Source organism: Chelonia mydas, chromosome 2, assembly GCF_015237465.2.
Source record: "Chelonia mydas isolate rCheMyd1 chromosome 2, rCheMyd1.pri.v2, whole genome shotgun sequence".
Classification (NCBI taxonomy): domain Eukaryota; kingdom Metazoa; phylum Chordata; order Testudines; family Cheloniidae; genus Chelonia; species Chelonia mydas.
In genome coordinates, this window is record NC_057850.1 from 161,403,031 (window position 1) to 161,416,465 (window position 13,435).

The 13,435-nt window shown below is 40.4% G+C and overlaps 1 protein-coding gene across 2 annotated transcripts in view; it reads right to left on the reverse strand.

Annotated features, from left to right (window-relative positions):
• IKZF1 (IKAROS family zinc finger 1) overlaps nt 1-11,498 on the reverse strand; it is a 115,329-nt gene extending 103,831 nt beyond the window's left edge. For both annotated transcript variants that reach the window (XM_043540460.1, XM_043540458.1), the window contains exon 1: nt 11,425-11,498. The gene's annotated coding sequence lies outside the window, so the exon portion shown is untranslated. The remainder of the gene's footprint in view (nt 1-11,424) is intronic.
• Nucleotides 11,499-13,435: the final 1,937 nt, after the last annotated feature.

A 13,435-nucleotide genomic window follows, 5' to 3' on the forward strand; every position in this document is an offset into this window, starting at 1 on the left:
TCTCTAGATTAAACAAACCCAGTTTTTTAAATCTTCCTTCATAGGTCATGTTTTCTAGACCTTTAAATCTTTTTTGTTGCTCTTTTCTGGACTTTCTCCAATTTGTCCACATCTTTCCCGAAATGTGATATGCAGAACTGTATACAATACTCCAGCTGAGGCCTAATCATCGTAGAGTAGAGCGGAAGAATTACTTCTCGTGTCTTGTTTATAACACTCCTGCTAATACATCCCAGAATTTTTTTTTTCAACAATCAAAGGCACAAATGTGTTACACTGTTGACTCATATTAAGCTTGTGATCCACTATGACCCCCAGATCCCTTTCTGTAGTACTCTTTCCTAAGCAGTCATTTCCCATTTTGTTCAAATCTTGGAAAGATTAACCCCTCCCTGACTGTCAGTACCTAAAGTGGGTGGACTAAAACTATACTTCAGTTAAAATCCTGCTTAAGTTAATTGCCCTTTCTCACAAAAAGTAGGCAGGAATAAAACATTAGCTTTGGAGGGTAAACTCCACACAGATGCAAGGGAGCATATCAAAGGGAAAACATCACATCTCATTTTGTGTTCCTCAGCCCATAAGATATTACAGGAGTTTATTGTAAAATTTCTCCATGTGTTTCATTATTGCAGTTGCAGTTGACAGAGATGTGCAGCTAACTGTCCCAAGGTAATATCTTGGGGCAGAACATAGACAGGGGAAGACCCAAACCCACACCAGAGATCAAGATGATCTTGAGTCTTGTCACACATCAGGATCATTGCAAGATTCATCTAGTTAGTTAGGGATTTCTCCAGTAATGGAATAGCACAATAGCCTGGTAATATTTCCTCTGGAAGACTACTAAGGTTGATCCCACTTGAGAAGGTGGCTTCAAAACAGGGAGAAGGTTTAGATCCATCTTTGGACATATATAATATGACCTTTAATCTTGTACATTAAAGTGAAGGGAGCATTAGAAATGCAGATAGATAACGGATAGGTGGATCCCTTCAACTACGTTTGACATGCACAGAGGCAACAAACTTAAATATTACCCTTTGATTTTCTGGCAAACATAAAACAAAACAAAGAATTCAGAATATTCTCTTGCTAAAGAGAATTGTATCAATGTAAGGTAAAGGAATTGAGCCTATGTACTGCTGCAAGAATATCTCTAACAGAGACTAATTAACCATCTCCTAAATTTCTGGCTCAAAGCCTCAACTGGTATAAATCGCAGTAGGTCCATTGAGGAGTCCATGTTACCTCCTATATAGAGAAATATGTTGTTAGGCTGCAAGTGGAAGGGTTGGAAATAGAGGTGACCAAATCATTCTCAGCGACTAATTTACTTATTTAACCTCTTTTGTGCTCAAGGAAGATGCATGGGCAGATCATGATTTCCTCAAATTAATTTGTTATTCCTATTTATTCAATGAATATCTCTGAACTTTTCACACTATACCCTGATTGTGAATATTCAAAATTCATGGGGTGTTGCTTTAGTTTTAATTGGCTAGATAAGTCACATAGCATTGTTTCTGAACTCTGACCAGATGACCATCAAGAACACTTGCATGTGTGAATCTAAAATTCATTTTCTGCAAATACTTGCACATGTGACTGAGAAGTTTGCTTTCCACGACCATTTTTGTCAGTAAAAATCAATTCTTTGGCTTTTTATAATAAGCAAACACAAAAATTGGATACATTTGGCCTTAGGAAATTACACTGGAGTGTATTTGGTCTGCAGTGTTTTACAGACACTATGACATTTGTTTCAAGTACACGTCAAGTTCAGAGATTGTTCCTTACTGGAGGTAAACTCCATACATGTAACAAGAGGGGAATTTGACCTTCTAGTATGGGGATCCTTTCACTTTCCCTCTCTCGATAGCTCTTAAAAGAACAGGTGACCAAGCCGTATATTGAAAATGAATTATTTCCCCCAAATATACAGAATGATCTGTTCTGAAAATCAAAGGCACTGTTTCTATGGGATCTTGCACTTATGTGCTCATTTGAACTGCGTGGGTGCTCTACAGTGGAGAGCAGTTTCTGGAAGCTGGTTACATATGTCCCTTTTTAACACTAATTTATCTGTCTTCTTTTGCTCTGTACTTCCGTATATTCTTCTGTTCCAATGTATTTCAATGGAGCCAAGAGGTGTGCCCCTAGTTTCCTCTCCAAATGACTATAGCTTTCAAATAATGACAGGTATGTGGTCAGACTGCTGTTGTGATCTCTATCGCTCCTTGGAAACCTTACTTTGATTAATAACAGTTAAGAATTTCTGTTAAAGAATCCAAGTGGCTGCTGTGTAAATCTTTAACAAACAGAGAGAAAGGACAGTCCAATGGTTTGGTCACTAGTCTAAGATTTGAGAGATCTGGATTCACATCCCTGCTCTGCCATGGACTTCCTGTGTGACCTTGGGCAAATCACTTAGTCTCTCTGTATCACAGTCCCCCATTTATCAGATGGGGATTATAGTATTTCTGTTTTCCATACAGTGTTGTGAGAAGAAAACGTAAAGATTGCATGGACACAAGGTCAACTTCAGATAAATGGAAGAGCAACTTAAATTGCAAGGCTTGTAAACAGCCACACTAAATGTTATTACAGACATACCTAGGAGCCCTATTCATGCACCTACGATCCCATTGTGCTAGGCACTGTACAACACAGAACAAAAAGGACAGATTGTTAGATATATGTAGTCCCTACCCTGAATAAGACAAGTGGTTATAAGAAGGATACAGACAGATGGAGGAGTACAAGGAGACAGTGAGACAATATTAGTTGTCATAATAGACTGTGGTATCAGTTCAACAGCATCCTACCCGTTGTTTGTTGTAGGCATCAGCAAAGGAGCATTTTAAGGAAGCATTTTGAAGGAGGATACTCAGGTAGCTTTGCGGATGTTTATAGAGATCTCCTGCCAAACATGAGGGACAGCATGGGAGAAAACATCAAAGCGCTTTGGGACACTTTTACAGGGTGTTCAGTGCACCAAGTGTCCCATCACATGCTTGTTTGAAAATTTAACAATTGGGCGAAGAGCTTAGCATCACTGGCAGATTGGAGGTGGAAGCTGACATCTCACTAGTGAATGGGAGGGTAGGTAGGGTGGAAAATGAGCTGTGAAAGGGAAGACAAGCAGCTTATGTTTGATTCAATAGAAAAAAGGGAGCCAGTGCCGAGATGCAAAGAGAGGGGTGACATGGTCCAAGTGATAGATTAAGAGAATGCAGCAGCAATTTGAATGGACATGAGTGGGGCAAGATTGCATTTGTCAAGGCCAGAGAAAAAGATGTAGCAGCAGGGCTGGACTTAGGGGTAGGTGACCCATGCAACTGCCTGGGTTGCCGGGCTTGGTGTGGGGGTGGGGGAGAAAGAGAGGCGCCAGGCTCGGGGTGCTGTTTTTGTTGTTAGCAACAAAAGGGGAAATGGAATGTTTGAAGTAAAATGTTTCAGGTATTCCGTATGTGGATTCATTTTTCACTAACCTCCTAGAATGTTCTGGACCTTTGTAGAATCTTGCAGAACCTTCCGGACTTTCTGAGAACTACATTTTCCTTGAACCTCCTAGAATATTGTCAGCCATGCCCTCGCAGTTATACAAGGGGTGTGGCATCTACAATCAGTGAAATATAACTACCAAGTGAGAGCCCAGCTGCAATATTGTGAACCTTGTTTTATTGCGTAATTGAGAAAGTGTACTTGTGTTTTAAGACTTGAAGAGTGTAAGTAGCGATTAATAAAGGACATATTTAATGAGATGCCCGAGATATCTATCAAACCCCTATTTACGCAACCATGTAAAAGAAGTACTGTTACTTCTTTTGCCATGCTTAATACGTAATGTTTAATGACTTTCTAAGACTGCAGAACATAGACTTTTGCTCTCCCTAATACTGTCTGTTTTCCCCTGAAGAAGCATTCAGGAGCTTAGTATAGGAAGTGAAAAGCTCGTTTGCATATAGTTTGCAGCAAGGGGCAAATTTGATGGGAAAATATCTGAAACAGAACAACATAGACCGAGCTTTAGGCAATAGCGGTCGTCCCAGTACAGAAGAAATTGAGGAGAGCAGCATAAATGATAGAAGTCCTATTGCTAAGGAATTAGCAGATTTACCTGAAGATAAGGAATGGAAATGTGACGAAAATGATGAAGAATCATCCAGTTTTCCTGGTGGCATAAAGGAGAGTGATGATAAAGAAGAATGTAGTTTAAGGAAAGGGAGAGAAATGATAAAGAAGAATCAGCCTCACGTGGTGACAGAAACAGGAGTGAGAAAAATTGCACACCACAAATGGATATATCAGATCCTGCTTTATGGCTGGTGATCCTAAACTCTGCTGATATTGATCGTACAATTTTGAATGGGCTGGGCAAAATCAAGGATATGATGTTTCCAGTAAATGAGCAGAAGCAACACTTGGCAAAGTCACACTGCAAAAGAGTGCTTAAGAATAGCGAGAAACTGAATTGCCATTGGCTAGTTTATTCAAAATCAACTGACAAAGTGTTCTGTTTTTGTTGCAAAATATTTGACAGGAATGCCAAATTGTTGCTTGAGCTTTCCAGGTACAATTACTGGCATAAATTAGCTAATGCTCTGAAGTAGCATGAAAAATCACCTGGCCATTTTACAGCCTACTCCAAATGGGTGGAGGTCAAGTCCAGGCTCAAGCTGAATAAACACACAGATGCAGAAAACCAGTGCATTATTAATATAGAAACCCAACATTGGAGGAATGTGCTCAAGGGTCTGATCTCAATTATCCTCTTCCTTGAAAAAAAAAAATTTGGCTTTCTGGGGCTCATCAGATAAAACATTCACTGAACCTAACGGTAATTTCCCAGTTTGGTAGAGCTCCTTGGGAAACATGACGATGTCATGCATGAGCAGCTATGTCAAATAGATCATAAAAAAAGGTATGGACTATTACTGCAGCAAAACAATTCAAAAATTGATTGACCTTATGACAAGGAAGGTGCTTGATTACATATTGATGAGGCTCAACAAAGCGAAATACTACGCCATAATAATGGACTGCATCCCAACATCAGACACAGTGAAAAGATGTCATTTACAGTAAGATTTGTTGACAATGAGGATGGCTGTATCCAAGTAAAGGAACACTTCATCTGTTTCTGGTCTGTGGACGACTTTACTAGAAAAAACCTAACAGAACTGTTTATGAATGTTGTGAATGAGAATAAAATAAAACACGGCCAAGGCTACAACAATAGTGAGAACACGAAGGGAATAAACAACAGCATCCAGGCAAGAATCCTTGTATTGAATCCAAGAGCTTTCTTCATGCCTTGTGGCTGCCATTCCCTCAGCCTGGTTTTGTCAGATGCAGTGTCATCTTCTTTTGATTCAGTATCTCTCTTAGGAGCATGCAAAGGATATATGTTCTATTTTCAGCATCAACTATCAGGTGGAAGATCCTTATGGACAATGTTACAAATCTGACTGTGAAGCCACTGATTGACACTCACTGGGAGAGCCGCATTGAGAGAGTAAGGCCAGTGAGGTAGCAAATGACTGAGGTGTACAATGCTCTGATAGAACTGGCACAATTGAGTAAAGCCAAGGCCAGAATCTGACACATGGTGCAAAACCTTGCAAATCACATCACTGACTTCAAATTTCTGGTCTGAATTGTGGTTTGGCACAATATCCTCTTCCAAGTAAACATTGTGAGCAAGGCATTACAAACTCAGTTGATGGACATCGCGACCGCTACTACTTTGATGAGAAGCTGCCTTGATTTCATTGTGGCCTACAGAGACAACAGATTTGAAGATGCCATCGCTGCTGCCAAAGAAATGGCGGAAAACTTAGGAGTTCAGCCTGTCTTCAATGAAACTTGTATTCATCGAAAGAAGAGACAATTTGTTTACGAGGGTAGAGATGAGGTGATGGGGAGCTCAGAAGAAAAATTCAAGAGGGAGTATTTTTGCTTCCTCATTGACACTGCTTGAGTGTCCATTGAAGAAAGGTTTAGAAAAATAAAGCATCACAAAAAGATGTGGGCGGTTTTCTATGACCTAAGTAAGCTGCTGGCAGACAGGAAAACCCTTGTGAACAATTGTATGGACCTTCACCAGATGCTGACACATGGAGAATGTTTGGACATCAATGATAAAGACCTCTATGTGAAACTGGACAACATCCATCACATTTTGCAATATGAGAAGAACTCTCTGTTCCAAGTTCTGCAATTCATTAATGATGTGGAGCTGAAGGACACTTTTCCTAATGTGTGGATAGCTTTGAGGATCCTGCTCATGCTGCCAGTCAGTCACAAGTGATGAAAGCAGCTTTTCAAAGCTCAGGCACATTTAAACATATCTTTGACCAATGATCGACATTGCTTGCTATTCTATTGCTTGAAAATGCCATTAGCCTGTCTTCGGATCTCTCGGATGCTGTGCTTCAGTTCATGAGGGCAAAAAGTGAAAAAAGCACCTCTTGAACAAAAGGACTAGGGTTAACATTCTGAGGCTGTCACGTACTGTAACATTATTTAATACTGGTCCACCCAATGTTGGTACACAGTTCAATTTCTTGAAGTTACATTTCAGTTATTGTTAAAATTAAAAAGTTTCTATAAGCTAAGAGGAAACAATTCTTTTTATTTTCTTCGGTATGGCATGGATCAATACAGATTTACAGATCCTGGCGTGCAAATTTATCGTTTTATATGACAGGGATAAATCATGCATGCAAATCGTACGTCAAGGTCGTGAAATGGACTACAAATGCAATAAAATACAAGGTATTCAAAAGTTTAACAAATGGAGGGTGGGGCACTGAAGATGTTCCTTGCCTGGGGTGCCGTTTTGTCTAGGGCCCGCCCTGCGTGGCTGTAATCAAGACACAATAGGATGAAAAGCCTAGTTGAGAGGTTTAGCTATGTGGATAGAAAAGAAAGGCCTTATCTTAGAGTTGTTGATGTGCCTCGGGAGACCTAAGATGGAGATGGGTGTTATTAGAAGGAAATTAGCCATAAAGAAGAGGCAAAAAATGATTAACACAGTGTTACAGCTATTATAGGACAGAGAATAAATGTCATGAAAAGAAATGGGTACCACAACTGCACTATTACTCTAGAATTAGTTTACCTTTATATAATTTATGGTTAATTCTGTGTCAATGAACTCATACAAGAAGAAATTCCTACCCCATTGTCACATGATGAGCCACTGAGCTTCTAGTTTCAACTTTACACAAACCAATAATGCTGAGGTCTGGAGGAATGTTAACTGCTCATAGTGCGTACTGAAATCAGTGCATCCTGACAGGCCTCAGCTGTGTTCATTGACAAATATTATCCCAAAGGAGAACAGTAATTCTTTTTCTGGTCCTCTACTTGCCTTGTCTTCTTAGGAAGCTCATTTCAAGGGGGAAAAAAATCCTGATGGTGTTGTTTTATTATTATAGTTGGATGGAAATCTAGACCAGTGACCTGACTGAAGCAATGAATGCAATAATACATATATTGACTCTGAAGTGACTATCAAGATGCTTTGTTCTTCAAGGTAAATATTGATCAAGGTGCCAGTGCTGACTATTTACCTTTCAAATCAATACATCTGTATCTTCATCCAATATAGAAGTCAATATCTGCCTCTTGTTACATTCAAGCAAATCTTGGCTCAGAACTAAGGCTATGATTATGTCACAGAGGTCGCGGAAGTCATGGAATCCATGACTTCCAGCAATCTCTGTGACACTGGGGGCCTCTGCAGCTGACCAGCCAAGTGCAGTGTGAAAAACTGCTATTTGACGTCATAGAATATCAGGGTTGGAAGGGACCTCAGGAGGCCATCTAGTCCAACCCCCTGCTCAAAGCAGGACCAATCCCCAACTAATTTGCTACTTAAGGAGTATTGAGCATGCTCAGTAACATACGCTGAAGCCACCAGTGGGGGACCCCTGCAGCAGCCGGGGACCCCGGCAGCAGCCCAGCTTCTGCGGCCGACTCTCCAGCTGCCCAGCAGCTGCGGGTGGCAGGACCCCCGCAACTGACCGGCCACTGCCACCAGTGAGGACCCCTGAGCTGCCCAGCTGCTGCCACTGTCCTGCAGCTCAGCTTCTGCGAACAGCCATCCCCTCCCTCCACCCCCCCACAGCTCCCGGCCACCGGTGACAGGGGGACCCCAGAGCTGCTCAGTGGCCACATGCCCCCCCACCAGCTGCTCCCTCCTCATTTTGTCAGGAATGTTTTAGTAACAGTCAGGGACAAGTCATGGCTTCCGTGATTTTTTGTTTATTGCCCATGACCTGTCCCTGACTTTTCCTAAAAATATCCCTGACAAAATCGTAGCCTTACTCATAACTGGCTGAAAGCAGTGACATGATAAGTCAGAATATTCTCTATTGTTTACCTTCTCAGATGCCAATAATTCTGGAAATGTGTTAAAAAACCAGGGTGAACATGTAAACAACTGTGTCCACATTGGCTGTTGCCAAGGGTTGGTGAATACTATCAATCACATCTGCTGAGCCAAAACAATAAGTATCTATTTACATTGGCTAATCAGAGGTGTCATAAATATAAAGGGAAGGGTAACCACCTTTCTGTATACAGAACTATAGAATCCCTCCCGGCCAAAGGCAAAACCCTTTCACCTGTAAAGGGTTAAGAAGCTAGGATAACCTCGCTGGCGCCTGACCAAAATGACCAATGAGGAGACAAATTACTTTCAAAGCTGGAGGTGGGGGAGGGAGGGAACAAAGCGTCTGTCTGTCTGTGTGATGCCTTTGCCGGGACCAGGTCAGGAATGCTCTTCAGAACTTCTGTTAAGTTAGTAAGTAATCTAGCTAGAAATGCGTTAGATTTCTTTTAATGGCTTTTAATGGTTTAATGGCTGGTAAAATAGCTGTGCTGAATGGAATGTATATTCCTGTTTTTGTGTCTTTTTGTAACTTAAGGTTTTGCCTAGAGGGATTCTCTATGTTTTGAATCTGATTACCCTGTAAGATATTTACCATCCTGATTTTACAGAGGTGATTCTTTTACTTTTTCTTTAATTAAAATTCTTCTTTTAAGATCCGGATTGCTTTTTCATTGTTCTTAAGATCCAAGGGTTTGGGTCTGTGTTCACCTATGCAAATTGGTGAGGATTGTTATCAAGCCGTCCCCAGGAAAGGAGGTGTAGGGCTTGGGGGGATATTTTCTGGGGAAGACGTCTCCCAAGTGAGCTCTTTCCCTGTTCTTTGTTTAACACGCTTGGTGGTGGCAGCATAGAGTTCAAGGACAAGGCAAAGTTTGTACCTTGAGGAAGTTTTTAACCTAAGCTGGTAAAAATGAGCTTAGGGGGTCTTTCATGCAGGTCCCCACATCCGTACCCTAGAGTTCAGAGTGGGGAAGGAACCTTGACAAGAGAACAACTATATTCACCCAACTCAGGTATCCAGATATATTGTGTTCAGATCTCTGCCTGCTGATTGTCTCTTCTACAGAATAACTTTTTAAAAGTAATTCTTCTGTTCTACCAGTTCTTACTGGGCTAATTAAAGGATCCATATGGACGGCTTTATCACGATTTTGAAGTAAAAACCAATTCAGCTTACCTTCTTCTTGTGATGTTTTTCTAGATTGTTTTTTAAAAATAGGATCCAATATACATATGAAGTACAATGGTCAAATTATGTATTCCTGCCCATTGAACTCATGGGGCAAGAAATTTTATGCAGTTGCAGTCAGGCTAACACCAATGGCCCCATTCCCTGCCCAGCATCAAAAGGATATTCCTGGGAAGAGACTGGAATTTCAGTTCCCCCTCACAGAATCTGAAGATAATCCTGAGGAAGCTATAAGGTGGGCATATATATTTGATCTTTAATTTCTTGGGATCCTCTTCTTGTGTTTAAACAGATATGCATTGGTCAGGAAGTCAGGGAAGATGCTTTGTGCATTGTACATCTCCATGCTCTGCATCTGAACTCTTGTTTGACACAATCTTACTTTAGAGCTAATGTACTGACTCCAAGTGACCCTCACCTGCCTGGATTTCATACACAGGTGTTTCATTTGTTCTTTAAAAAAATAAAGATATTAAGCAATTCTTTATAGGCCTGATCCAACTGTTATTAAACTCAATGAAAAGGCTTCCACTGAGTTCAAGGAAATTGCACTGGACCCCTTAATAGCACTATAAAGGGGGCAGTCACTCATTTCCTTTATATAGTTGAGGATATGTGCTTATACCTTCACAACAATTCTTTGAGGAACTAGCCCTCCAGCAGTTAGGTCAGTAAGTAATGGTGGATGCATTTTTACTGCAGTCAAAGAGCTAATTGTCCATGAAGATTCTCTCCATGCCTGTAATAGGAGGGTAAAGAAACTCCTTAAGAAAGGTCAGACATAATGCACATTAGCGTTTGTAATTGCTAATACTGCTTCTTTAACATTTTGAAGGGTGCAGATTACTGGATTAATGGTGCAATTCTATAAGTATATATTATGAAATGAGCACGAAACATGCACCCACCCACCCTTGTACCCACACACTACAGATAAAAGGAATGAAAAAATAACCACCACTAAAATACAGTTAACTGATTGTTAAGTATAGGGCCTGATCCTGCACCCAACGGAGTCAGTGACGCAATTCCCATTGACTGATATGACAGCAAGATCAGGAACCTAGCACCTATGGCTAGCGCACACCTTGGAATTACTGGGACAGATCCACAGCCGCTGTAAATTGTCATAGCTCCATTGGAGCTGATGCTATGACAATTTACATCAGCTGTGGCTCTGCCCCTCCTTTCAAGTAAGCTTACAAATGTTCCAAATATGGTTTCTTTTCTGTTATTCCACTGCCGTGCTGCTGTCGGTTGTCAGTACTAAACAATTCTTGATATAGGTTACATCTTATAAGATGAAACTCCCCACCTGATGCATACACGATAAAATTCTGTATGATAGCTACTACTCACAGTGAAAAAAAGCTCAATTTATGTAAATTGGGCCAGACCCTAGGTTGGTATAAATCAAAGTAGCTCCTTTGCACCAGCTGAGGATCTGGTCCATTAGCTCTCAACATTTAACATACGATAGTTCACAGACATTTTATAAGGGAATAGAGTTATTAAAATTACTGAAATATTTGTAAACAAAGAAGAGTTTCTGGTAATGGACTTTATCCTGCTTTTTCAGGGAGAATTAGAAAAAGAAATCAGTTCAACATGTTGACACTCAGAAGTTCCAGAATATTACCATTTCTATCATTTAAAGGTGAACTGAAATGATTTTTTTTTAAATTACAAAATGTTTAAGGCCCCAAATCATTAAACACACAAGACACATGGGCAATTTAGCATGCACAAGGAAAGCAGGAAAGGGTCCATGTAGAAATATATACTTTTCCAAGTAAAATACTTGAAAAATAGTCCATCCTTTACTTACCCTCCAAGACCTGAATTTAGGGTTCTTGCTTTCCCCTGTTACTTCATTACACCTAATGCAGTGTCAGAAGCTGTCTGCAGTGTTCAGGAATTTGTGATATCATCAGCTTTTGCAGAGGAAACACAGATCTTGGATCTCAAGATCTAGCAGATAAAAAGTGTTTTAGTTCACCTTTAACATTTAGACTGCTATGCTGATATTTGTGGGTCGCCACTGATTTTATTTATATATTTTAAATACAATTTTCAATTAATCATTACTGCTAAATCTTGCTTGCTTTAATAGTAATAGAGTTCAAAGTGCTTTAACAAAGGAGAGAAATAAGGCAAAAAGAGGGATGAAGGGTAGAGTATTCAAAGCCATCTAAGTCACATAGGTGTATAAGTTCCATTGAAAGCCAATGAGATTTGTGCTCCACTTCGGTGGTTTTGAAAATCCCCCTCAGAATAACTGCCCTGAGATCACACAGCAGGTCAGCGAATGAGTTGGTGAAAAAATGCAGGTCTCCTGACATTAAATCCAGTGCCCAAGACCACACTGCTTCCCATAAACCCTTTGCAATCTCATTCAAGTCAGTGTGCTTGATTGTTCCTTGGACAGCATAGCCACCCACGGATGTAAGGAAGAGTAAACTCATCCCCAACCTTCATGTGCTGTGCGTGCTATCCAGACTTTGCTCTGGGTGTACAGGAGTAAGTAAATGCTCAGTGTCCAAATACTCCCCTTGAACAAGTGGGCAGAGAGTGGATGGAGCCAAGGCTGGCCAGTGCACATGGGTATCTGCAGGAGGAGGGGCTTATGCCAGTAGCAAATTACTAGCCCTCTGGCGTAAGGGGGAAAGGAAAGGGACAATTGTGCATATCTCTGGGTAGTGCAGCAATGGGTCATCCCATACATACAGCTTTTTGTAAAGCCCCAGTCTGGCCCAACATGGTTGCACCAGGTGTAAGTCAGCACAGAATTTGCCTGATGAGACTTCTTACATGAGTTAAGCGAGCAGGATTAGGCCCTAAGTAAAAATAATGGGGATCTACATTTTGTGGCCTTCTCAGTAACTCACAATCTCCCCTGCAGAATTTGTGTATGTCCACAACATGCTCAATATTTAGTGCCATTAACATCTCATTCTTTTTAATGACTAACAGGGAAAAATATGCATAATATAGACATTGTTTCGCTTTTATTGTTTTGGCACAAAAAAGTGTGAAAATGGATATCCAACTTTAGCCACACATTTATAAATAGTCCAAAACGGGTTAGTAAATAGCCACTTGTACCACCTTAAACTGATGTTTATAGATGGTTATACAACGCACACTACTACCATCTGTAATGTGCATATAACATCTATTAATCATTTATTAACCCTTTATAAACCATTTGTAAATGGAACCTTAATAGAAAATGTGACCTGGATTTTTTATTAATTCTTCACTGTTCTGTCTGGATGAGAAACGATAAAGCCATATTTTCAAAACAGATGCCTCATGTGTGAATATAAAATGGATGTATTGCAAGCACAGCTACTTGCAGTCACAAAATATGCTGTTGCATGTGAAACCAGGTAATTGCCTGGGCAAACAAATGCATTTGCACACTCAACAGCCCATTTAGTCTACTGCATGTTTTGCAGACATATTTGTGCCTAGCTAAGACATTTTTGGAGTCCGTTCTGAACATTGGAGGTAAAATCCTCGCCACACTGAACTCAACATGCATTTTGCCATTCACCTCTGGCTCTTAATGTTTAGGAAACCAGATTACTACTTTCTCTCATTAAGCCAATTTAAAATCAAGTTTGTTTGAAATAGTCTTTTCATAAATGCCTGGCGATGTTACAGTTAGAGGACAATGTGACTTCAGCAAATCTGCATGGGGAAGACTGCTTGGACAATAATGTGGTACCTTAAATCTCCAGTAATCTGAATATGGCTACTCTTCCAAACTCATTGCTAGTGTGACTTTTCATAGTAAAAATTCTGTTATTTAAAACATGTCTAGATATACTGAG